Source organism: Microcebus murinus, chromosome 10 (genome assembly GCF_040939455.1).
Source record: "Microcebus murinus isolate Inina chromosome 10, M.murinus_Inina_mat1.0, whole genome shotgun sequence".
Classification (NCBI taxonomy): Eukaryota; Metazoa; Chordata; class Mammalia; order Primates; family Cheirogaleidae; genus Microcebus; species Microcebus murinus.
Genome location: NC_134113.1, coordinates 85,574,912 through 85,602,382, shown reverse-complemented (window position 1 = coordinate 85,602,382; position 27,471 = coordinate 85,574,912). Strand labels below are relative to the sequence as shown.

Sequence of the window (27,471 nt, the reverse complement as noted above, 5' to 3'; positions counted from 1 at the left end):
GTTGGGTTGGATGTTGTTGCTTTGATTTCTCTCTTGAGCCATTGTACTATCTGGCCTTTAATCTTTGGGTTTTGGTTGTTTTTATATTCGTGCGTTTTTATTATGGTTTTCCGTGCATAACACTGTTTTGAGAACTTCTTGTAGGCCTGGTCTTGTCTTGGTGAATTCTCTGAGACTTTGCTAGTCTGAGAATGTCTTTATTTCTCCTTCATATATGAAGCTTAGTTTTTCAGGGAAAAAGATTCTAGGGTGGGCATTGTTTTGTTTCAGAAGAGTGAGAATGGGGCCCCAGTCTCTCCTTGCTTATAAAATCTCATTAGAGAAATCTGGTGTTATTTGAATTGGCTTTCCCTTGTATGTCACTTGCTTCTTTCGTCTTACAGCTCTTAGAAGGGCCTCTTTAGTTGATATTTTGGTCAGTCTGATGACTGCATGTCGTGACGTCTTCCTGTTTGCATTGAATCTCCCAGGGGTCCTCTGAGCTTCTTGAACTTGTATATTGAGATTTTGAGCAAGGCCTGGTAAATTTTCCTCTATTAGGTCTTCAAATAGCTTGTCCAACCCTTGGGTGTTGTCCTCTTCCCCTTCTGGTAACCCTATGACCCTCACATTAGGTTTCTCCACATAATCCCACAGCTCTTGTAGGCTTTGCTCTTTTCTTTTGGTTCTCTGCTCTATCTCTGTGATGGTTTTATTTAGTTGGAGGGTGTTATCTTCAATCTCTGAGATTCTTTCTTCTGTTTGATCTACCCTGTTCTTGAGACTTTCCACTATATTTTGTAGTTCCCTGAATTGATTCTTCATTTCCAGGAGTTCAGTTAAACTTTTCTTCATTGTGTCTATTTCTTTAGTGAACTTTTGTTCCAGGTCCTGGAGGCTTTTAGTGGTTTCTTTCTGTTGGTTATTGAGTTGTTCTTGCAGGTCGTTGAATTTTCTTATGATCGACATTCAAAATTCCTCTTCTGTCATTTTGGTTGCCTGATTTGGTTGGTGTCTATTTCTAGGGGGCTGGTGCTCCTCTTTGGGGGTGTGTTTTCCATTTGGTTCTTCATATTTCCGGAGTTCCTTCACTGATTTCTTCCCATGTGGATCAGTTGTTGCTTCTTTCCTTTAGGTTTTCATTTGGGTATTCACACTCTTTTTTTAGTTTCTGAGCAGGTAGGTGGTGTCTGTGGGTGAGATTTGACCACTTCCTGTATAATGAGTCAGTAGGTGCCGTTAAAAGGGTGTGCAGGATGTCCTCTCTGTCAGTAGGTGGCGCTTGCTTGGAGGCACAGGCTACGCTGTTGTTTTTGTGTCCTGTTATCAGCTCTTGTTCCTGTAGGGAGGCACTCTAGTGCCTCAGGTGGTCGGTGGGGCCCTAGAACTTCCGTGTGTGTCCTTTTCTCCCCCTCAGTGAGGGCTGGTCTAGGAGAGAGTCTGGGTGGAGCTGGGTTGGGTAAGCCTCCCCTCAGGCACCATCAATGCCATTAGCAGGGGTCAAAGTTCTGTTCTCTGCTTCCAGGCAAAGCTGTCAGGGAGGGGCTGGAATGGCCCCACTCAATCAGAAAGTCTGTGTGTGGGGGTGGGGCTGTCTGAGACTCGCAGTCTAGAGTGGGCCTCTCTTCTTTCCACCCTCCCCAACTCTGCAACTACTCCTGGGCCTCTGCCAGCAGGCCAGACCACAAGCCACCAGGCATCTCCTGACTGTGATGCCAGCGGGGAGGTTCCCTGCACAGGAAAGCCACCTGGGCTAGGCTCACGGCCTCCTTTTGGGAGGAGGGTTGCCCTGTAGGATGCTGATCTGCCCCTGAAGGCACACACACCTTAGTAGGCTGTTCATGTATATCCCTTCTGTGTCCCAGGCAATGCGAGATCTTGGTGCAGGAGATCTGGTTGGCTGGTCTGACTTCTGGGCCCCAGAGTTCAAACTATATCCCCACCAGGGAGAGGAGTGCCAGTCCCAATTCACCCACAGGGAGCCTAAGCTGGGTCAATGTCTCTCAGCCTCAGGGTCTGCCCCGTTCTCCTGGGATCACCGTGCCAGCAGCACCTGGGAGGGCTGGAGGGTAGGGAGCTCACAGTCTGAGTTCCCCTTAGTCAGCTGTAGGACCCCAAAAGGGAAGGTCCTGTTCCCTGGAGGTGCCTCTGGCTGGTGGCTGTATTGTCTCTCTGGGCAGCCACGGGTAGGGTCAGGGGAGGGGAGAAGGAGGCAATATGCCGCCTGCCACGAAGCTTAGGTCTGTGCACACAGAGGTGCCCCAAGTGATTTGGGAGCCTAGTGCGTATCCACTACAAGCTTACCACTCACTGGCACGGCCATCCCTGGGCTGGTGTCCTCAGGTCTCTCCACTCGCTGGGGAGCCCACCAGCAGTCCGAGATGCAGGGGAGGGGAAAGCCAACAGATTCACCTACCCTTCTCACTGGTCTCCGGGCTGCTCTGGTGGTCTCAGCTTCCAGTTCTCCTCCACAACCTCCTCCCGTGGAGTCTCCCATGGTCTCAGATACCCCTCCTTCCAGCCCTTGTCCGCTGTATGCTCATCTTCTTGCTTCTTCTAATTTCTGCTAGACACTCTGTCTGATGGTGTTTCTCATCCACCATCTTGATTCCCCTCCTGAATTGTTTTTGAAATATGTATTTAATTTCCTTCTTTTCTCTTTTACTTTGGCATGGTTCTCTAAGAGATCATATTATTCTGCTATTGGATGCTGCCTTTCACAGAGTAATTTTCAACAATATGGGTTGGTCTGATTTCCCTTTTCTCCTTACACACAGATGGAATTAAAAAAAGGTAAAAAAAATATTTACAATAGTTAATTGGTTAAAAATCTGAGAATACTTGGCTGGATCAGCAACCATAGATCTTGCAGTGTGATTTGTTTTTCAAGTATCATCAAAAAAGCATCAGGTAATGTTAGAAGTCTAGCCTGGCAGTCAAAGCACAATTCTACCACCTTTAGATAGCTATATAAATAATATTTAATTTACAAATAAATCATACTTTATTTCTTTATACTCTTTCAAAACCACGAGGAAGATAAGTGTTCTTATCTCTATTGATAGAGTCAAAGTTGAAGCTTGAGAAAGCTGTAAGTCAACTACTTTAAGAGAAATTTTAGAGAAGTTTCTTTGTGTAAATCCAACTCTTACTACAAGTTAGATATAAGAGACAAATCATTGAAGGGATCAAAGAAATCTTGACCAAAGGGAACAGAGAAAGCAGTATGTTGGCTGTATCTACTTGATAGAGCTCTAGCTCCTAGCCCTTTTATCAATCTGGCAGAAGACAGAGTTTCTCCCATGGATCTTATGTTTTAAATGGCAGGCCCAAAACTCGTTGAATGTGATTAGTGTTTCTTGCTCTTGTGAAGGAAAAGCTAGGGAGGCAGAGAGAAGGACAGAGGCCTCTTCCCACCTAGGCTTTTATTGATCAGCAAAATTAGTATGAGTTCCCAAACCCATCTGGAAATCAGGATCATCTCCTGAACCTAAGCACAAACAACTATACCTGCACACATGCATAAAGAGATAAGAGAATTTAAAAATAAGTAAATAAATAAATAATGCTCAGCTGCCATCCTGAAGCATAGAGTTGGTGGAGGTTCAGAGATGGAGGGATAGATTCCGGAAATCATTGTTTTAGAAGAAATTCTCCAGGTGATTCTTATAACCATACATGTTTGGGGACACCAGCTTATATTTCACACTGTAATAAATAACTGGCAATAATACCCTGAGTATGGAAGTCAGCTGATATCTGAATATTATGTTCTTTTATCTTTCATTTCAGAACTGGCTGTCTTTTTAAACTCTTTTCTCGATATACCTCTGTTCTTTCTCTATCTTTCTCTTAAAGTACTTCTCTTCCTAATGCCAATCTCTATTCCTTTCAAGTCTGCCACTCCCAGACTAGCCTCTTTTGTTGTGCTGACTCTTCCTATAGTTTTCCACTGGACTGAAAGATGGTTAGAAACCATTTAATTTTTTTTTTCCAATCAGACACACAGATACAATAGCCAACAAAGCCTATATCCATAAAAACTGAGTGTTAACCCCATTTTAATGAATTCATAGTTTTTGTAGTATTATATACCTTTTCCTTTTTCCTTTCCTCAGATTTGTTTTGTTCAAATGTCCCTTCTGACTTTTGTTATATCAGTAGAATTCATTTGCAGGTTATTAACAAAGTAAAATTTTAAGTTAGTTATTAATTTAGAGAAAAAGAGAGAGAAAGAGAGATGGAAATGTATGTTAGGTAGGCAGGCCTCTCTGCCATTCTTTAAATTTTTAGTGAATGATATTATTGCAGGGGCAGGAGGAATACTTTTTCTTGGTGCTGCATATATATTATTTGATCTGGTAATAAATGTAAAATATAGTCTTACATAAACATACATACAAGCTAACAGTTGAAGGTAGCAAATGAATTATAGAATACAAAACTAATCCCTAGTAGCCCCGCTGTCCTGTGTGTATGAAATTGTGTACGATATGAACAGAACTTCTTTAAAAGACTTTTCCTGAATAATATTTCTAACAGCGTAAGGAACCAGGACCTTGAAGTAAACCTTTTCATTTTTGAAAGTACATTTACCACTTTAAGATTCTGTCTGGATTCCTCTGTGCATTTATACGCTGCCTCCTACTTCTTGCCCTGTGTACCTGAGTTCTGACAGAGTGGAACATGAGAAACCAGCTTATCCTCCAAAGTTCATTTCTGACTGCTGATAGGGTATAGGTCAGTGCCAGTGTAGACTGCTAAATCTTATTACTTTGTTACCTGTGTGCTGTGTACTGAAACTCAAGGGAAATGCAATGTTTTGAATCAATAAATGAACAAATGTTGATTAAGCCCTCATGATGAGCTAGACAGAGTAGGATGCTAAAGTAATATCAAGCAAGGGCCAGTGCCCTCAGGGAGCTTAAAATTCAATTAAATGGTGACAAGAAATGTGAAAATGTACATACAAATAAATCATAAATAATGTTGAAAGTTAAGATAAAGGTTAGGAGATGATGGATGCAAAATACACAACAGACAAATGATTAGTATCCAGAGTATATGATTATTCTCTACATATCAATAAGCAAAAGAAAAACAACCCATGTCAAAATACACAAATGATATGAACAAATAAATCAGCCTGCAGGCAGTTTTTGGACCTCTGAGTTAGAACATTATTACAATATTCCTGGTGATGGCATTTATGGTAATATTAGCAAAAGGCATGAGTTAAGATTGCATATTTTATATATTTGGAAATTAGAGCCAAATGATTTGCTGATAATTTGATGTGGAATGGAAAAGACAGGTGTCAAATGTGATGTTAAGATTTTCTTATAAGCAACTGAAGGTGAAGACGGCCACTCATTGAGTTAAAGAATACAAGGAAGCAGCTTTGTACAGTGACAGCATTGTACCCAATGAGGTTTATCCCAGGCGTGATTATTGCTAATTGAAAACTTTTCCCAATAACCCACCATGACGACTTGAAATATAGTTGGCATTGGCAATTTTTGACAGTCTCTATGGAGACTGAAGAAAAAAAAAAAAAGAAAAAAAAAGAATACAAGGAAGTATCACATTGAAATAACAAAATTAGAAATTCAGACTGAAACATGTTAACCTATTTAAAATCAAAGTGAGGTTGTCAAGGCAATTGTTGGGAAAATATATTTGGAGATCATGATCTTGGTCTGGGATGGAGATATACTTTTGGGAGTCACCAGTATATAAACAGTATCAAAGCCATGAGACTTTATGAGATGACAACAAAATGAACATGGAATAGAGAAGAGGTCCAAGGACACATCCTTAAGGCACTCCAAGATATTGAGGATCCAGCAGATAAGGTTGGCAAAGAGCAGTCTATAAGTAGGAGTAGAACCAAAAGAGGGTATATTCTGGAAGCCAAGTGAACAAATTGTTTTATGAAGTAAGTAATGAACAAAGTGTCAATGTTTTAGATAAACAAAGATGAAGGCTTCTAATGAACCATTGCAACTTGAGCAAGAAGGAAAAACTATCTGGAAGTAACAATGAGAAATATCTACTGCACTTGCAACGTTAGTATCTTGAAAGGCATGGAAGAATAAATAGCATCTGAGAGAATTAGAAGGAAACTAGTGTGCTTAGAAAATTGTCATGTTTCCATTAAAACAGGAAGGTGAAGGGAATGCTCAGAGAAGATGCTAAGAATAAGGGAGATTGATATTCCTACATTTCAGGCAGAACAATGGAAGTGTTTTGGGAGTTCAGGAAGAGTAGAAGATGGGTATACATAGGGATGTATGAAGCCTTGCAAGGGTGGGGATTCTAGGTGATGAAAGATGACAAGAGGTCTTGCTTTTTTTTTTTTTTTTTTTTTGAAATTTAAGTAAATGAAAATAAAGGATGCAGTAGAGTTAGTTCTGACAGACTCCAAGGCAGCTCATGATAATGAGGCTGTGGTTGTGAGGGAAGATGGGAGAATGGAAGCCTTGCCTGAGATGCAGAGCTTTGGCATCTCCTATTTCTCCTGTGGTTGGAGGTGCAGAAAGCAGAGGAGGAGAAGTGTTACCAGAAGCAAGTGGGATTTTAGATTTTGTAACAAGAACTGAAAAAAAGGGGGGGTGAGGGAGAATTTTTATTTTTAAAGATAAGTTTTCCCAGTACAATATGTAATAATGATCTGAGAAAAATGGTTTTCTTTGGAAGAAAGTAGAGGTGTTTCAACTTTGAAAACGTGTAATAAAATGCACGTGATAAAAATTTAGGATAACCATTTATATAGATGGAAATGCAATTTACAACTTCTAATATAATTTGCATTTGAGGATAAAAGAAAAGAGAAGGAGGGGAAAATATAGTTAATCAAAGCAACAAGAGACAGGAAAGTGAAAAGGAAAAAAGAGATTAATAGTAAACAGAGGACCAAAATAAGGTGGTAGAGTTTGATATATCAGCAATAATACCAATTGTAAATAAATTAAACTAACCTATTAAAATATTAAGTATGTGATACTTGTTTTAAATTTAAAACTAAATTCCATCATATGTGCTTATAAGAAACACACTTAAAATATTAGCACATAAAAAATAGAAATTATGCAATAGGATATATACATGAAGAAAATACTAAACAAAATAAAGTTGATATCACAATATTAATGCTTTTCAAAGTAGAATTTGAGGAAAAAAGCCCCAGTATTATAGACACAAATCAACATAAAGATAAAAGAAAATTCATGAGAAAAATATTTCAATAGTGAAGATTTAGGCACTTAGTTATGTATCTTTGAAATATATGAAATAAAAAAAAAGACAATTATAAGAACATTTCACATTGTGAAAAATGTAAATATAAATTTACCATAAATTTCAGATGAACCAGATAAAAACTGTTTTAAGTATAGAATATATAAACTATAATTTGATTAAGTATATTTAAGTACTTCCCTGCAAACAATAAAAAGTAAATTCATTTTTTGAAGTATTCAGGGAATATTAACAAAAGTCAAGTATCATAAAAGCCAGAAGAAATATCCTACCAGTTTTCAGAGACTTTTTATTATTCAAGTCATTTACTATGAACAAAATTCAAGAAAATTAAATATCACAAAGAAAATATATTTTAAAGCAAAACATATCTAGATATTAAATTTTACCCCTAAATAGCTCATGGATAAAAGTAGAACTTTTGGGATTCATGTATTTTATAATGGGAGGAGATGTTTTATTATGTATTTAATTTTTCTATGTGATTTGTGTTTTCAGTAGGTCTTCTATTCTTAATTTCTTATGTAATATATACATAAATTAGCCATATCATTCCAATTTCCAATTGCATTGGCATAAATTATACATTTTATAGTCTTGTAATTTAAAATCTTGAATAGATCTGTGTTTAGATGTTATTTTTTCTATTTTTTAAAGTTTATTATAATTCATTTATGCCTTTTCTCTCTCTTATAGTCTTTATGGAGATTTTATTTTAAAAATTTGTTTGTGTTGAACCATTATTTTTATTTCATCTATTAATTAGTGTTCTTATTTTATTATTTATTCTAGTATAACTAACTCTTTTTCCTTATTTTAAGTTGAATATTTAACTGATTTAATATAAATTTTTCCTTGTATCTTTTAGTTAAATACTTAAGGCTAGAGATTTAATTCTAAACACCATTTTAGGTCTACTCATAAGTATAAATTATTGTCATTTAGTTGCAAAGCATAGATTTCATAATGCCCAGCATCTATTATCTTGAGATTTTTTTTTGACAATTTCAATTTTTGATAAAAGCCTTTCTCACTGGGATTAGGTGATATATCATTGTGGATTTGATTTGCATTTCTTTGATGATTAGTGACACTGAGAATTTCTTTGTATTTTTATTGGCTTATAGTCTGTTTTATTTTGAAAAGCTTCTATTCCTATCTTTTTCCCACTTTTTAATGGGGTTGATTGCTTTTTTCTTGCTGATTTGCTTGAGTTCTTTGTAAATTCTGGTTATTAGTCCTTTATTGGATGTATAGCTTGTGAATATTTTCTCCCATTCTGTAGGTTGTTTATTTGCCCTGTTAATTGTTTCCTTGGCTGTGCAGAAGCTGTTTAATTTAGTCAAGTCCCATTCGTTTATTTTTATTGTTGCTGTGATTGCCCTGATGGTCTTCATAAATTCTTTGCCTAGGCTGGCATCTAGAAGAGTTTTTCCCACATTTTCTTTTAGAATTCTTATGGTTTCATGTCTTAGATATAAGTCTGTTATCTATCTTCAATTAATTTTTGTTAGTGGTGAGAGACATGCATCCTGTTTCAATCTTCCTCATGTGGCTATCCAATTTTCCCAGCACCATTTATTGAATAGAGATTTTTTCCCCAATGTATATTGCTGTTTACTTTGTCAAAGATCAGATGGCAATATGTGGATGGTTTTTATCTGAGTTTTCTGTTCTGTTCCTCAAAGAACTAAAAGTAGGGCTACCATTTGATCCAGTAATCCTACCAATGGGTATTTACCCAAAGGAAAAAGTTACTTTATCAAAAAGACACCTGCACTAGAATATATATTGCAGCACAATTCATGATCACAAAGATGTGCAATCAACCCAGTGTCCATCAATTCAAGAGTGGACTAATAAAATGTGTTACATGTACACTATGGAGTACTATTTAGTCACAAAAAATGAATTACTACCTTTTGCAATACTCTGCATGGAACTGGAGACCATCCTCCTAAGTATCACAGGAATGAAAAAAACAAACCCCATACACATACACTAATAAATTGGAACTCATGTGCACAGATGGAAGTAAAACTCAATGTAAATCATGCAGGTAGGGAGGGCCAGGAGGGGATGGGTGAAATCATACCTAATTGATACAATGTACACTATCTGGGTGATAGGCACACTTATAACTTTGACTCAAGCAGTACAAAAGCAATCCATGTAACCAAACCATTTGTATCCCCATAATGTTCTGAAATTAAACAAAAATAATTTCTACAAAGGAAGAGGGAAAGTATGGTTATACAATGATTTTGATAGCAAGTTGGCAATATTCAGTGACGTTGAATGTACAGCAAGATCATTTGTAGAAAAATAGTTCACATCCACTTCAGCATTATGTAATTCATCCATGTAACAAAAAACACTCATACCCCTTGAATCTATTGAAACAACAAAAGAAAAGAAAAATAGCTTACATTGAAACTCTTACCCATATGCATGATACATGCACCAGAATGTTTTTACAGTGCCCTTGTTATTAATTGCTAAAACTGGAACAACTCGATATCCATCAACAGCAGATTGGATAAATAAATGTTGTTCTACTAACATAATGAGATACTATATAGAATAAAATGAGTGTATCATGTCTCCATATGTTTAGATCTTGAAAGCAGAAAGGTAAACAAATAAACCTTAGACATTAGAAAAGTTATATTATGAAAATTTAAAAACATATATGACAACATTACATATTCCTTATGGTTACATGTATAATAGCAAAAGTAAAAAAATACACTAGATTTTAAAAAGCATGACATGGGTGCATCTGGAGATGGAGGTATAATTTCAGCATTATACACTACATTATATAATATTTGTACCCCCCAAATCAAGAAATAGGACTGGGAAAAGGATTTTAAGAACCCTCAATTTTACCATTAGTGTTTCATATCTTTTAAAACATGAAAGTTTAAAAGCAATTATAAGACAATTTTTGGTAATAGTTACTCTTGAAACTTTATATTATGATTTGAAGTTTTATATTTTTTAATGCCAATTGTTTTTTGAAAAGCAACAACCCTAATAATAGAGAACATATTTACTAAAGTAATAGTGCCATGATGTCTCTCCCATAAGAATGAAAAATTGATAAAAATTGAACAATATCAAGGATTGGAAAAGATGTTAGAAAAGTGTACTCTGGTACACTTATATACCAGTGAAGTAAATACTATAAAGAGCAATATAACAATGATACAGTGAAATCAAAATACTTATTTCCTGTTATTCAGCAATTCTTTTTCTTCATATACTTTAAAGAATATTTTGCACCACTACACATTGGATGTATATACTAAATTGATCACTGCAGTACTGTGTATAACAGTGAAAAACTGGAAAATTACTTATTCATTGGTGGAAAATAAATGGATAAATGTTGGTATAGTTATACAATGTATTACTATACAGTAGTTAATAGGAATAAGGTAGATTTAAGTATACTATATTCATATATATGTGTTTTACTAAGTATTTATTTCAAAGTATATTTTTGAAAGACACAAGTTAAATAAATAATGATACCACTAGTTTAAATTTTAGTATAAAAAACATATAATATAATGTTCCTGGATACAGATTGATGTATATGTGCATAAAAAATAAAATGAGAAAAATTGCACAGAAATTGTGAAAGCATTGTTGGAATAGATAGAAGGCACAGAATGGGATTGGAAGTGTTGTCAAAGGTGTATTTTTAAATGTTTTATTAATTTTTAAAGAATCATGGGCATATATTTATTTTTTTTCTATTTTAATTCTTTTTATTTTTGTTTTTATTTTCATTTTATTTCTGGGTATTACGGGGGTACAAATGCTTTGGTTACATAAATTGCCTTTGTACCACCCAGCAACTATGCCCATCCCCCAAACATCATGTAGGTGTGGATTTACCCACCCCCTCCTCCACCCTCTCACCTGCCCGACAGCCTATGAATGTTACTTCCCATATGTGCACATTGGTGTTGATCAATTAGTGCCAATTTGATGGTGAGTACATGTGGTGTTTGTTTTTCCATTCCTGTGATACTTCACTTAGAAGAATGGGCTCCATTATTCTTAATTACACATATGCATATAGTATCAGTCAATTTTAAAGAGCAGTACATTGGAAACATCATAAAAGCAAATATGACTAAAAAATTAAAGAGTTAATTTGTGGTGTTGACAATACAAATAATTGTTATTTTGTGGCATGTACTTTTATGTATTTTCCTAAATGTTCAAAATAAGAAAAGTTAAATAACAATATATTTAATAAATAACAGATATATCTACGGATTTCATAAAGTAAGAACTTACTTTTCAAATGAATGATGGATAGCAAATTGTACTTTAACTCGCAGAAGATAGAGATCCTCATAGATGTGCTGTTCTGAGACAGTTTCAATGATGAAAATGTGCTGTGGTTGGAAAAATGGTTGGACATTTTCAGATGGAGGCAGCCACCCCGGCTATACTGAATGAACAGTCTATACTATATACTGAATGGAATAGTCTATACTAAAGAGAAAAAGCTAGGTTCATATGTTGTGTACAGAGAGTGGACTAATGAAAGAAACCAATGAGCATAACCAGATCAAGTGGAAAGGTGGATCAGACCAGCAATACAAAAGAATAAACTGTAGACACTCATAAGGATGCACAATCTGCTTTGGTGAGCAAAGAACAGATAGGCAATGAAACAGTGAGGGATGGTAGAACAGCGTTCTCAGAGAAATCAGTGTTCTTGATAGGGAAGGGAAGAACTCAAATGAAAGATAGAAAAAATTGCCTGTTGGGTAAAGTGTACAATATTCTGGAACACCTAAGCCCTGATTTCAGCATTATATACTACATTATATAATACTTGTACCTCCCAAATCAAGAAAGAAAGAGTGAGGGAAGGAAGGAAAGAAGGAAAGAAAGAAAGAAAAAGAAAGAGAAAGATCTAAAAAAACAAAAAGAAGAACATATAAGACCTGATTACTGACATGAAAGCACCAGTTTAGTTCAAAGAGCATGAGAGGAGAGGCTGCTTAACATTGTATTTTTGAATTCAGGGACTGCCACTTACTTGCTAGGCAGATACTTTTCTTTTTATTTTTTTAATGTATTTATTTATTTATTTATTTATTTTTATTTCAGGATATTATGAGGGTACAAACATTTTGGTTACATTTTATGTCTTTGCCTCACCCAAGCGAGGATTTAGAGGCATGCCCTTCCCCTCTACAATGCTCACCATGTCCATTAGTTGTGAGTTTACCCCTCACAGTCCCCTAATCCCTGGAGAATATTTCTACTGTGTGAACAAACACCATGGTCTTAATTCGTCAGTGCCAATTTGATGGAGAGTACATGTGGAGCTTATTCTTCCAATCTTGTGATACCTCACTTCAGATAATGGGCTCAAGCTCAACCCATGAAAATATAAGAGGTGCTAGATCACTGTCGTTTCTTTCTTTTTTTTTGAGACAGAGTCTCACTTTGTTGCCCAGGCTAGAGTGAGCGCCATGGCGTCAGACTAGCTCACAGCAACATCAAACTCCTGGGCTCAAGCAATCCTTTTGCCTGAGCCTCCCGAGCAGCTGGAACTACTGGCATGTGCCACCATGCCTGGCTAATTTTTTCTATATATATTAGTTGGCCAATTAATTTCTTTCTATTTATAGTAGAGATGGGGGTCTTGCTCTTGCTCAGGCTGGTTTCGAACTCCTGACCTCGAGCAATCCGCCCGCCTTGGCCTCCCAGAGTGCTAGGATTACAGGCGTGAGCCACCGCACCCGGCCCACTGTCGTTTCTTATAATCGTAATATTCCATTGTATACCTATACCAAATTTTAATAATCTACTCATGAATCGAGGAGCACTTGGGTTGTTTCCACATCCTTGCAATAGTGAATTATGCTGCCATAAACATTCAGGTGCAGATGTCTTTATTCTAGAATGTCTTTTGCTCTTTTGGGTAGATGCCTAATAGGCAGATACTTTTGTTGGTCTAATCAACACCCAACCACAAACTCTTTCTTCCTTACCTTTCCTAGTCTCTCTTGCAGCTGAATGCATCCATGTGACACTTCTGCCACAGAAGACCTAAGTAGAATTTATTAGGCGTGTCTGTGGAAATTTCACTTGTCTGATAAGACAGACTTTTAAAATTTTTTGGTTGCCCCTTTTCACTCTCTTTCTGCCTCAAATGCAAACAAAATTCACATCACTGTAGAAGCATTCTTGTAATCATTAAAAAAAAAAAAAGACCAAAAGTGTCATAGAGCCTCAGGACTCAGGTGTTGATGTCATCGTACAACTTAGGCCAGGGCTATTTGCTTCTTATGACAGAAAAATGAGCTCCAATTTATTTATTAATAATATATTGTGATCAAGTGTTTGATTCTTGCATCTAAAAGCATTCCTAACTAATACGCATGATATCTAATCTTAAGAAAGTTATTTTAATACTCTGAATTTCAATGTCTTCATTTCTTTAAGTTATATATATTGAGAGAGAGATAATACATTTTTTGTGTGTTTTGTATTGAGCTTAGTGCTTAATATAAACTGTGCTTAATAAGCAGTAATACTTATTGTTAGTCGTTGTGGAAAATAAAGCCATTGAAAAGGAACCATTGACAAGGCAGAAATGAGGCTGACGGAAGAAGATACTCCCTATATTTCTCCTACTTAGAAACAGAGATGGTTCAAAAATCAGCAGCTGGACCAAGAGTAGAAGTATGATGAATGTAGAGACAGGCCAGTGAGTGATTATTCATATAAATATAAATATATATTTTGACATGTAGCCAATACTCCCATACTAATGGTGCACACGTTCCATGATATATACTGCATAGCATGGTTGATCTCATTTGGTCTGAATTGACGCCATATTTACATTCAGAACTACTGACATTAGGCCAGTGTTACAGAATCTATTAATTAAGAAAAATGGTGTTTTATAACCATAGGTTTCTTAGTTGTTCAATGAGTTGCATTAGCCTATCAGCATTACTCAGTCATAATAATTGGATTTATGATTTGCACCTGGTGTGCTAGAGCCTGGACTGGGAAGTGGGTAGTGGGGAAAGGCGGGTTGGGTGGGAAGGCATGTTGGACGGAGAGGGGAGGGAGGGGGGAGGCAGGGAAAGGGTGGGCGAAGGGAGGGAGATGTGGTTCCAATGGTTAAAGAAGGTAACAGTTAGAATGTGCCTACATGACCAGACCAATTCACTGTAAAAGACCCCTGCAACAAGCAGACTTGGGCTTTCTGGCATTGAGGTAGCTATGAGGGAACATTTTAGACCTGGACATAATAATATGTTCTGTGCAACTTGACCAGTGGAAGGAGAACAAAGGAGCCTACACTGGAGTCATGTAGACTGCTTCAAAACTGAAGACACTTTAAAAAAATATAATTTAGATTTGTCTGGTTTTGAACTATTATGAATGAAATCATAAAATATGATTTTATTTTCTGACATGCTGCTTTTTCCACTTAATATTTAATATGTCTGAGATTATCCATGTTGTTTGCAGCTATCAATTATCCTTTTCAACATTTTATAGTCCACATGTCACAACTGATACATTCTCCTCTTAATTGACATTTGGTTTATTTCTAATATTTTGTTATTATAAGCAATGTCATAATTAATATTCTTGTATATGACTCAGGGTTAGAAAAATGTAATAGTTTCTCTAAGTGCATGCATAGAAGGGGGAATTTATGAATTATAGAGTTTGCACGTTCAAGTTTATGAGTTTGTGCCATAACCTAAATTCGGCATACCAATTTAAAATCTCATCATAAAATATGATTTTCCAAAAGTAAGGTATTTTCTAGCAGTTAAAATTAACATTTATAAGATTCTCAAGGAAATAGTTAAGTAATATATTTGTAGTATAGTTTATCTTGAATGAAATTGAGAATTTCTAGGCAATGATGTATTTGAGTACTTCTAAATTTTTATTTAAAGTCATATGTTTGTATGCCATAGGAACTAGTGAATTTTCAAGTTAATTTAGAATATTTTATATTAATATAGAATTTTGATATTTTAACACTGCTTTTTAAAAATCAGAAAATCATATATATTTGTTTTATCAGGCATGATAGGACATTGGAGACTGAAGGAGACTAGTCAAAATGTCTACTTTATTTTATAATTACCATAATAAGCATGGTTATTATATAACAAAGCTTTATGTTATAATAACCATAATAAGTATGTTATTTGAGGGGGCTGGATGTTCTACATAAAAGAAGTTGTCTTTTATGCAACATCTTATGACCTGAATATGCATTATTGTTCTTTATTAAGATGGGCATCCCAGAACCCACATTAATGTCATGTCTGAACAGCTGGGGCTTAATAATAAATACAAGATATAGTGTCAGAAAAATGAAAGGATTAAGTTTATCAGTTCCCAAATGTAATACTGGGAAAATCACGTGTCATCTCTGACCACCAGTTCCTTTAGTGCACTGCTAATCTTTTGATTGTATTACTCCAATGCCTAAGGGAAATAATATGTAAGAAGGTTCTTCAAAAATCTCCAAAGATGATTCCTAAAACTTAGAGATACCCAATTTACTTCTTTCATTCTTCGGCCAAGATTCATCGGTGCAAGCAACATAGGATGATTAGGGATGATTTAGCTAGACAAAAAAATATATTTAAAAAAATCAGAAAACCCAAATTATCATGGGAAGGGACAAAAAGCCAGGAGGAAAACTCAAAATCATGCAGCAGAACAAGTTCAGTGATGGTCTCACTTCCAGTTCTGTGTGCTAGATGCTTATATGGCGTCTGTTTGACACCATGGATGACACCATGGGTACCAGACAGTGGGTGCTGCCCCCAACACTGCCAATCTCTGCCCTTGGAAAAATATACATAGTTGTTGCCACTTCTTTGGGTGCCCCAAATTCTTTGCAGCACTAGCTTCTAAATTAATATCTGGGATGACTTTGGTGATTGGCAAATTATAGATCAAGTGCCCATCTCATAGCCACAGGGAGGATAAAAACTAAGTATAATACCTGGAATAGCAGCTTCTATTAGCAGGAGTTAGATCAGAGGCTAGGTGGCCAAAAATAATAAGTAATATCCAGGTATTTTATTTAATCCCTCCAAAAATGCTGTTAAAGGTACAGAAAGGTTAAATGACCTACCTAAAAGTCTCAGAACTATTATGGGGCAGACACAAGGATTGAAACCTGCTTGTGACTGGACTTCAAAGAATACCTTTGAATCAAAAAATTGCAAAATTGTTTCAACATGAAGTCAGCCTAATATGCCTAAGTTTTACTTTTTCCCTTAAAACTTGAGGACCAAAGAGTAAATTGGACCTCTGATGTTTACTGATACCCTGGAATAGTTAATGATAAAGCTGTTAACTTAAAATAAATATGGCATTTTATTTTTTAGTTCGGTAAGGGTAAAGATTCTTTATATTTTAAACTGTGCACTGTGTTATAAATACTACATTCTACCGTAAATCAAAAAGAATGAAAACTGTATTATGAAGCTACTGTGCCGCAGGGATACCAGCACAGATTTGTCCATTTAGGCAGCACTCAAATCTTTCTACATTTCATTGACCTCTTTCCAAATATAAAGTGCTGCATAAATTCTTAATGGTAACAAGTGACCTGAGTTCCTGTTATCTAATGGCTTTCAGCTTTAAATGTTGATGGCGTAAGTTCAGTTCATGAAACACTAGTGCCTACACCATGGAAACCTCTATCACAATCAGCACTAATTTGCAGTCTAAACAGAAAGGCCAAAGTTTGACTAAAGAGGCTAAATTCCCAGCTTCTTTCTGTGACTATTCCTGCTAGCCTGGTGTTACAGGCAGATTTTTAATATAGTCACTTTGCACAAATTCATATTTAAGCATGAGGTAATGCAGGACAGATCCAATTTGCATGGCGAGGACAGTGTTACAGGGTGGAATGAGTTCATGGGGAAGAGTCAGAAGACCTAGGTGTGGGCAGGATTTGCTTTTTTAGTTTTGTAACCTTAGGCAAGTCACTCAAACTTTGGAGTTTTTCGTTACTTCATGTGTGAAATGATAATAATAATACCCATTGCATGAATTTGTAATGTCTCAAAAGAAAATGAATGAGAAACAGGGTGGAAAACTGCTATTCATATGTAGGTTAGTCTTTCCCTTTTTAAAGTTTTATCATTAAACATTTTGCCATGCGATTTGGTAGCCATTACCAACAATGGTTATAAAAATTTTAAGAAGTTATTGAAACCTGTATTGACTCAATACAGCATAATACTTTTTATTTAGGGAAAATGCTGTGAATCTTCTTGGCTCTTATTTGGTGGGGATTTATTATTACAAACACTGATAGTTGGGCTGCTACCACTGTCAGGAGGGTGCTGTTTTTAATATTAAGTAGAATTTCCAAACTGGTTTATGGTGTCCTAAACTTGCCTGCAACACAGATCTTAAATTTATCAGCATATAGTATCTATTTTGCCTAAAATTATATCTGAAATTCATTATTTTTTCCCTTATATGCTTTCTTACTCTTTATACATTTCATACTCATCTGCTTTTGAAATCTTTTATAAAAAACAATAAAATCATGTTTCTGCTCTATTTAAAAGCATTTAGTGGGTTTCTAAAATTGAATTCAATATGAAATACAAACTATCAATATATATGATCTGGTATCTCTCTCCTTCCATATTTATACCTCATATAATTTTTTTTTTCTGACTTTAATCACAAAGGTTTTCTTTATATCTTCGATATGGCCAACTCTTTGTTGCCTTCAAGACTTTTGCTGATATTTGCTTCACTGGAATAGTTTTTGTTATTCTTTCCATAAGGTACTTCAAACTGCAAGTCTCAAGTTAAATATCAGCTCTTCAGAGAGGCCTTTCCTGATCCTGCTATATAACCCCTACCCCCATTTTATTTTAAATTATTTGTTTTTAAACTTGTTTTTGGTCTGGCTTTCCCAATAGAATGAGAGTTGTATGAAGGCAAGGGCCACATCTAATAAGATCATCACTATATCTCACGCTCTTAGCAAAAGGCCTGACACATATTTGCTGTTCAATATATAATTACCAATGAATTAACAAATGGCTTCCTGACCAGCTAGCTGTTGGACTGGATGGATATATTAAAATCTTGCCACTCTCCCCCAAACAAACAACAACAACAACAAAACTACCTTGACATTTAGAGTATCAATATTTTTCTTGGGAGTTGCATATAAATTGGAATTTTATTTTAAAACATGATTTCCTATTGCAATTGCATAAATATTTATCATTTATTTTAAATGATTTTGGTAAGCATCTGTTTTTTAACAATTTAAAAGTATCTAGCTCCAGATTCTTGATAAAACAATAGCATCAGGGAATCATAACATTTGAAGGACATTGATCTCACCTAGTATACCTACCTACTCTTCCCAATACCCTCGCTATGATATGAGAAACACTCTATTTTTTTCTGCACAATTTCATTGTCAAAGAATTCAGTATTCTCTAAATGCTTGCCTTCCAAAAGATGACAAAAGATGGCAGATAAAAGAATAAGTAACCTGATGACATTCTTTGAACCACTGGATTTGAAAGCTCTTTAATTTACTAGATAAAGAGGCTAATATATTTGTTTTCATATGTCTCATAGTATATGTTTGCTTTTTGTCAATTGCACTGAAATGGTCTTGACTTTTGCAAATATTATATTTATTGCATATTTCAACTCTTCAGATAACATGGAATAATAAAAGACTGAAAAAAAAAATTTCTGCCTCATTTTGATCTCATTTTGGTGACCAAAATATATTTAACTCAGTCATTCTTCCAGAAAAAGTGTTTATTTATTGTTCAAATTATATAACCAAATATTATCATATGCTCTTGTATACTCTGAGATTCAAATTAAATTGTCTGGAGGTTTCTGTTTTATGAAAGTGCCATGTCTTCTCCAAAATTTTTGACAATTCTTTATAGTTTATGTCCTCAAGGTTTCTATTCTATTAATCTTTTAATCTCCTTATCACAACTTCTTTTGAATATTTTGTTTGTTTTATGCCTACTTCGACTTGTAACTTAGGCTTTTTGATTTGAGTTTCACTCAAACCTCTCACATGAGCACGTATGCATTCCAAGCCTTTAAACATGTGGGGTGACAGAGAGTGGCTTGCATTGCAACCAAAACACTGTCACCGGTCACCTTTATAACTGACACTCCAACACTTGAAATGACTTTTTTCCCCATATGTTGCATTTTTAAAGATGATCAAATAATAAATGTGCAACTCTTCTATATATACTCCACTCTCATTTCTAATACCAAAATAAGTATTTTAAGTGAAATAGTTCAGGAGAAAAAGATAACCTCTGCTAACCAATAAAAAGAATAGATATAATACCAATGCAAGTTCCCCACGAGTGGCCACACACATGAAGTTACCCCTGAGCCAACCAAATCACACCTTGGTGGTGAGAGGAGCACATATCTAGTCAATATTTGAGCCATGCACCAATTCTTTCATAAGCAAAGGCAGTAACTTAAAAGTGCATTGATTAAGATGTAAAGGAGGGAAGCGTGTTTGGGGAGACAGAAAGTTTGCCTGTGTGACTAAATAAAAATCTTTTTCGATCTTTCTGGATTATTTGTTGAAAAACCAGACTGCTTTCCAATAAAAATTTGGCCAGAATAAGTAACATGGGAAATTAAGCAAATTTCTCAATGGGCTGATTTTCAGTGTTGCCAGTTTAGAACCAAAATTGAATTAATTTTGATACATATAGACATAGCGTTGCTTCAGCAGTTGTTCAGGTAATCTTTGTAAATGTGTATCAGCTTCATTATTCTGGAATTGCAAACTCACATGGGTCAGATGATAGTATTGTCAGAGATTTGTAGCAACCTTGTGCTGCCATAGCTACTTCCATGAGATACACTCTTTTCACCCAGAGAGGTGCATAATGCCAATATGTTTCCTTTTTTAATCTTGAAGGAACAGTAAGATGTTATCTGGAAGATGCTTTTAATTCATAGAACATGAATCTGTGCTGACTGGAACCTCCCTGGGATTTACTCACAAAGAACATTAGTTCTTTTAAATTGTCTCTGAGCTGAGTTTTTTTTTTTTTTTTTTTAAGAAAATGTTTTTTGTGTTTTTTTTTAAAGTTTTACAGACTAGCTTTAAATTCCCTTATAAATAGCCACTGAACTATACACTTTGCAGATCAGTGACTAGAAAATGATTTAATAGTATGTCTTTAGAAATGTTCTTTATTTGACCAATGAAAAAAGTGAAAGAATTGCTTCAGCCTTGAGCAGCATTCCATGATAATAATCATGTGAGAAGAAATTTCTTTCGAGTTTAAAACCAAACAGGTGGAAGCTGTCAGAACACACTAGCAAAGACTCTGAGAAGCTAATTCTAGCTCAATCTTTTCTATTAATGCCCCTTTGCCCACACAATCTTATTTCTGCCTGATCCACTGTTGCGTAAGATACTGAACACAGCTGTGGATCAATGAAGTCATTTACAGATCCACCTTGTGGGTAAGATAAATGATGGATTAATCTAAGTTCCCTGGGGGCCTTTATTTTTGGAACATATCCTAATGGTAACTGAAATTTCTTACTGGAGTTTTCCCAAATTGTTGCCTTCTCTTTTTCTCTTTCCTAATTTTTTTTTTTTTAATTTTTGTTGCTGTTAACATTCCATTATTGCTTCCAACGCAGTCCAATTCTTAAGAGCTATGAGCATTGATTTCTATACCTAGCCATGGGTCTTTCCTGCCATAAAGATAAAAAGTACAGAACTTTATTACACAGGTGCCAAATACTAAAATCATTCCACAGCAAGAAATTTATCTTTTCAAAACCATGGGGTGCACAACTCAATTCTGGCACTTACTGTCTGTTTATGCAGATGCTGAAGACCAAGAGAGAAATAAACAGAGGGCAGACAAATGTGAGAGAAAGTTAATGTTATTTTTTCCAGAAAATCAAATTGTAGAATAGTCATGTTAAAGATGAAATTAAAATAATGAAGTATGACTGCCAAATGAGTGTGCTTACTTCTTTTCACTCATGATATAATCTGTGAATCGTTTTGGTGGTGATGGGGGCAGCATTGGATTATGTGTTTTACATGTATGATCTTATTCAATTATGAAGATAATACAAGAAAATACATAGAAGTAATTTCCCCGTTTTACAGATGAGGAACTACGTCTAAGAAGAAGAACTTCTCCAAGATCACACAGCCAATAAAGAATTGAATTGATTGTGGAACATGACAACAGATAGACCTATGGAAATTATACTTGAAACACATGCACAAACTATACTTAATCTATAGTCTTACAAATGGTAATTTCTCTAATGTTTTATGCATAGCAGAATTAGAAAATTGGTTATCTTCAGAGATAATTGAGTACCTCATTTGTTCCATAGAGCAGACACTTCCCTTTAAAATGAAAATACCCCTTTTATTTGGGTTCTCTTTGGGTATTTCAGATGACCAAAACAGAATATTGTTATTTGCTGGGTATTCAGGTCTTAAATGCACCTTAGAAGATACATTATTTGATATCTGCTTCAGTTAGTAGGAACTGAGTCTAACAGAGTGATGATACCGTACGCTATGAGGTGAGCAAGGGAAAGGTTTCTGGAGGTCATAAATCAACTCAAAGGGATAACCAGGACTCAATCTTGACAATCTGGGATGAATTGTGATGGCACTGGACATCTTCAAAATGTTAAATATCTATTGAACTTAACTGGCTATGTTTTCCATTTGTTATATAGAAGGCCACTTTCCCAGAAAAAGTCTTCAGGAAAGGGGACAGCGGTGCACACCTATAGTCCTGGCTCCCTGGGAGCCTGAAGTGAGCATATCACCGGATCCCAGGAGTTTGAGACCACTCTGGGTGATGTAGTGTGACTCTTTCTCAAAATAGACAACACAAACAAACAAAAAACCTCTTCAGGAAAAACATCTTTCCTGCCAACCAATCTATATTTAGAAAACTATTATTTTCTACTATGTGATTTCTCAAGCCTTTGAAACAATTTAATGAATTACTATAGGTTTCTCTCTTTGATGTTTACAATGGAGACTGACTTAGAACATTCTTTTCAGTGAAATACTAGGTGTCTACCTTTGGGGTTTGGTGATCTTCAATGCAGCATTCAAGCGATATGTACGCTGTGATGACCATATTTTTTTATCTCTTTGTGATGCAGTAAACACATTTATTATTTAGAATTCAATCACCTTAGATATTAATTTTCATTGTTATGATTAAATAAATTAGATAACTATTTTTTATTACATAGTTACTGAAATCTTAGGAAAAGACAAATAATTTCCATGGTTTATTTTTTTATATTTGTATGTGCAACTTTCCTCAGTAATGAAATGACATAGTTAATAAGCTGTTTGAATTGGAGAGAAGACCAGAATTTTTGGTGAGCTATCACTTTTATACTAGGGAGAACGTTTGATTTTTTCAAAATTATGTGGTTGGCAGGAAAAGAAAATCATTGGAAATGATTAACATTTGAATATGTTTAGTATTTTATGCATTTTGACATTTAAAAAATCAATAAAGTATTTATGATTCACTTTATAAGTACTTACCACTTATTTTCATGGTTTGCAAAATATCTTTAAAAACTTAGATGAAAATTTACTAAGATTATTATAGTCATAATCAGTATTGAATAATATAATCTTACTAGATTCAAAACATGACAATATGAGTAGAAAAAGATATAGTAGTAATAAAATTCATAAAATTATACTACAAAAAGCTAGATAAATTATAATAAAAATTACTTTTCCACTCTATATTGATCATAACAATATGCTGGGTGATATAGAGAATCAAAGTTCCTTGCAGATCTCTGAAGAAAAAAAGGGACTTCCATAAGAATTTGCCTACCTTTCATATTCTACTTAAAGTTATAGTTTTGGGGAAACAAAGACATATTTAAAATTTAAAATGATCTGAATTATGTCAAAAGAAGTCAAAAGAAGGGACCCCAACCTTAGACTCAAGCACAAAGGCCCTGCTGAGAGAACGTTCCTGGGCCCCTTCCTGAGCCTGCGCCCTGCGGGAAGCGTCCCGGCCATCTCCTCTCCACCAAGGCACAGCCCTGGGTCCCCGAGACCCTGCCCAGCCCTGGCACCCGCTCCCCTGCGGCCTAACCCGAGAACTGGCCAAGCTAGGGTTGGGGGCCTCTGGGCTGACCGTGTTCACATTCCCCCCCGTGTCCCCTCCTCACCATTACTTCAGGGGATGCAGATGCCTCAGCTGAGATGACCAGTATAGCCTTGGCCATGGTCTGAGGCGATCCAAATGTACTCCTGATTTTTTAAGAAAAGAAGTATTAAATGTCTCTTTCTACAAAAAAAAAAAAAAAAAAATAAGTTGATACTTCTTATATATAAAGAATAATCTTATATACATAGTCTTTGAATTCTGAGATCATATTTTCTTCATGCTTAATTTATTAATTAAATTAAGTGAAGTATAAATTTAGACTAAACCCACCCAGGCATATTTCCCTGTTATTCTGAGGGGATAAAAACAAATATCTGCCTTGGATATCTGGTTAACTGAGAATAAGTTACATCTGCTGCCAGAATTATTCACATGCTTTCCAAATTTTTCATTTTTTTTTTTTTTTTGATAGGTAGACCTGAGTTCAGTACTGGGTCTCCTCCAGACCAACACATGACTTATTCAGGTACTATTTTGTCAAAGGTGCTTCTCAACTAGTAAATTTATCCTTATGAGATTAGCTCTATCTGTTTTATCTATGCCTTACTAATACTGGAGATATTTATTTTTTATTTGAAATTTTAAAAAGAAAACAGAAAATTATTTGAAAATGAGTCAATCCACTTTTAGATCTACAGCATTTTATATTGCTGTAGATTATGTTATAATATCCATGTGGAGCATGGAAAGGGTAAGAACACCAGTTTCACTTTATCTACATTATCTTTTCCCTAAGCTGGCAAAGCACAGTGCCCAGAGAGATCCCCTTGGCCCACAATTTCTCTCATGGAAAAAAGAGAGCAGGTATGTGTCCACCTTCCCCAGCATTTAGGAATGTAGCCCAAGAGGTCTTGGTCTGTTGTACCATTCAAAACACAGGGGATTGGCATGGGTAGATTACCTGAGGGTATCTAACAACAAATAAAAGGTGAGGTGGCTCTCAAAAACTAATTGTGCATTTCTCAGCCAGCCCATGGCTCCAGGTAGCAGACACACTTGCATAACACAGCAGAAGGCTTGACCACGGACCCCACCCGCCTGGTATCCATGGACCCAGCCAAATGATAGGCTCATAATCTTTGGCCAGGCTGCTATTGAAAGGCTTTTCCTGCCAAAGCCTGTCTGTAAAAACTAGAAGCAATGACTGCTTTTTAAAATGCAGACATCATCATGAAGAATCAAAAACATGACACCACCAAGGGACAAAGTAAAGCTATAGTAAGTGACCCTTTTAAAGAAAGGGAAATCTATAAACTACTTGACAAAGAATTCAAAATAATTGTTCTAAGCTACAAAAGAACCCAGATCAACAACTAAACAAAATTAGAGTAGCAATATATGTACAAAATGAGAAGTTCAACAAAGAGATAGAAACTAGAAACCATAATGGTAAGAAATTACTTAATGGGTAGAATACAATGTATGTTGCTCCAGTGATGGATACAGTAAAAGCCCTGACCTCACCACTATACAATATATCAATGTAACAATGTATACTTGTACCATAAATTTATACAAACAGAAAAAATTTCCAAACACATATTCTGGAACTGAAAATTACAATGATTAAACTAAAAATTCGGTAAAAGATGTTGGCAGCAAACCTGATCAAACTATAAGAAAGAATCAATGAATACAAAGTTAGGTCATTTGAAATTATTCAGTCAGAGAAACAAAAAAGAAACAAAAAATTAAAAATATGAAGGAAACTGATGAGACTTATGAGACACCATCAAATGAAATAATAATCACACGTAAGTCTTGGGAGAAGAAGAGAAAAAGACGAAGAAAGGTTACTTAAAGAAAGAATGGCTGAAAACTTCTTAAATCTGGAGAGGGAAGTGGACATCTAGGTTCATAAGGTTCAAATGATCCCCAATAGATTTAATTTACCAAGGTGTACATCAAGACACATTGTAATTAATTGTCAAAAGTCAAAGACAGAGAATTCTGAAACACCAAAAGGGACTCATCATATGAAAAGTAACCTCCATCAGACTATTGGTGGATTTCACAGCAGACATCTTGCAGGCCAGGAGACAGTGAATTGCTATATTCAAAGGGCTGAAAGAGTTAAACTGCCAACCAAGAATCCTATATAGAACAACACTATCTTTTAAAAATGGAGACATAAAAAACTTTCCAGGCAAACAAAAACTTAGGGAGTTTGTCATACTTCATCTGCCTCACAAGAAGTGCTAAAGGCAGTTATTTAAAATAAAAGTGAATTGACCCCATCCTTCGAAGTGAGGTATCACAAGGATGGAAAAACATGCACCGCATGCACTTGTTATCAAACTGGTACTAATTGATCAACACTAAGGTGCTCACATGGTAGTAATACTCACTGGGTGCCAGATAGTTCAGTGGGTGGGAGGTAAAGTGGATGGGGTGGGGTAAACCTGCAGCTAATAGAGACGGGGCACACTATATGGGGGAAAGACACAGTTGTGGCCCTGGATTGAATGAAGCAAATATATTTCATGTAACTAAAATGTTTATATCCCCATAATATCCCTAATTAAAAAAAACCACTGAATTCAAAAGTAAAGCATATTCACTGGAGAAGATGTAGAAAATCCTACAATTAAGGGGCAAGTAGTGCAATGATTTTTGTGTGTATCCTTCTAGTGTGTTATGCCTACATGAAATACAATACGGATAAAAACATTTTTGCAAAAAAATAAATAAAAGTGAATGGATTCTAAACAGAAATGTGAGAGCATATGAAGGTATACATCTCACTGATATAGGTGCATATATCAACAAATACAGACTATTTTAATACTGTAATGGTGACATATAAATCATTTTCAACTAGTATAAAAGTTAAAGGACAAAATTGTTAAGAATAACAATAATCACAAAAATTTGTCAATAAATACACAATATAAATTCTGGCATCAAAACAGAGTATAAGTGGAGGAAGTAAAAATGTAGAGTTTTTGTATGTGATTGAAATTAACTTAGTATCAGATTAAAATTTACTGTTATCAGCTATTTTATGTAAACCTCACAGTAACTTCAAAGAAAAAAATCTACAATTCATAAAAATAGATGAAGGGGTGTATGGGCCCCAGTGGTTCACACTTGTAATCTCAGCACTTTGGGAGGCCAAGGCAGTAAGAGTACTTGAGGCTGAGAGTTTGAGACAAGGCTAGGCAACATAGCAAGATCTAGTCTCTACAAAAAAATTAAAAAGTAGCCAGGCCTGGAGGCACACCACTGTAGTCCCAGCTACTCAGGAGGCTGAGATTGGAGGATCACTTGTGCCCATGAGTGTGAAGTTGCAGTGAGCTATAACTGTAACTATTCCACTGGACTCCAGCTTAGGTGACAGTCTCGTTGACAGAGTGAGATTCCACCTCTAAAAAGAAAATAACTAAAAGGGAAAAGAATAAAAGTATATCACTATGAAATTAATCAAATCAGAAAGGAAATAGCAAGAGAGGTTGAGAGGACTAAAAGAAGTATTGAACAAACAATGAACAAAGTTGCAATGATTTCTTACCTAACGATAATTACATGTAAATATATTGAATTCACTACTCAGAAGATATAGAACAGCTGAATGGATAAAAATAAAAAAAAAATCACCAATATCCAACCTTATGCTTCCCCCAAGAGACTCATTTTAGATCTAGAGACAAACAGACCCAAAGTGAAGGGATGAAAGAAGATATTCCATGCAAATGTTAACCAAAAGAGAGTAGAAGTAACTATGTTTATATTAGACAAACTTTTAGACAAAATCTGCCACGAGAAAAAGAAGGTCACTATATGATAATAAAGGTGACAATTCATCAAGAGGATATAACATGTATAAATATATATGCACCCAACACTGGAGCACCTAAATATGTAAAGCAGAAAACATTGATAGATATGGAGGGGAAATGGAAAGCAACATAATAATAGCACGGACTTCAGTATTTTACTTTTA

The 27,471-nt window shown here is 35.4% G+C and overlaps 1 non-coding gene across 1 annotated transcript; it reads left to right on the top strand.

Annotated features, from left to right (window-relative positions):
- The first annotated feature begins 5,376 nt into the window (after positions 1-5,376).
- LOC142873482 (U4 spliceosomal RNA) lies at positions 5,377-5,517 on the top strand. Its single transcript, XR_012921512.1, has one exon. It is a non-coding gene; the product is annotated as a U4 spliceosomal RNA (small nuclear RNA).
- The last annotated feature ends 21,954 nt before the right edge of the window (positions 5,518-27,471 follow it).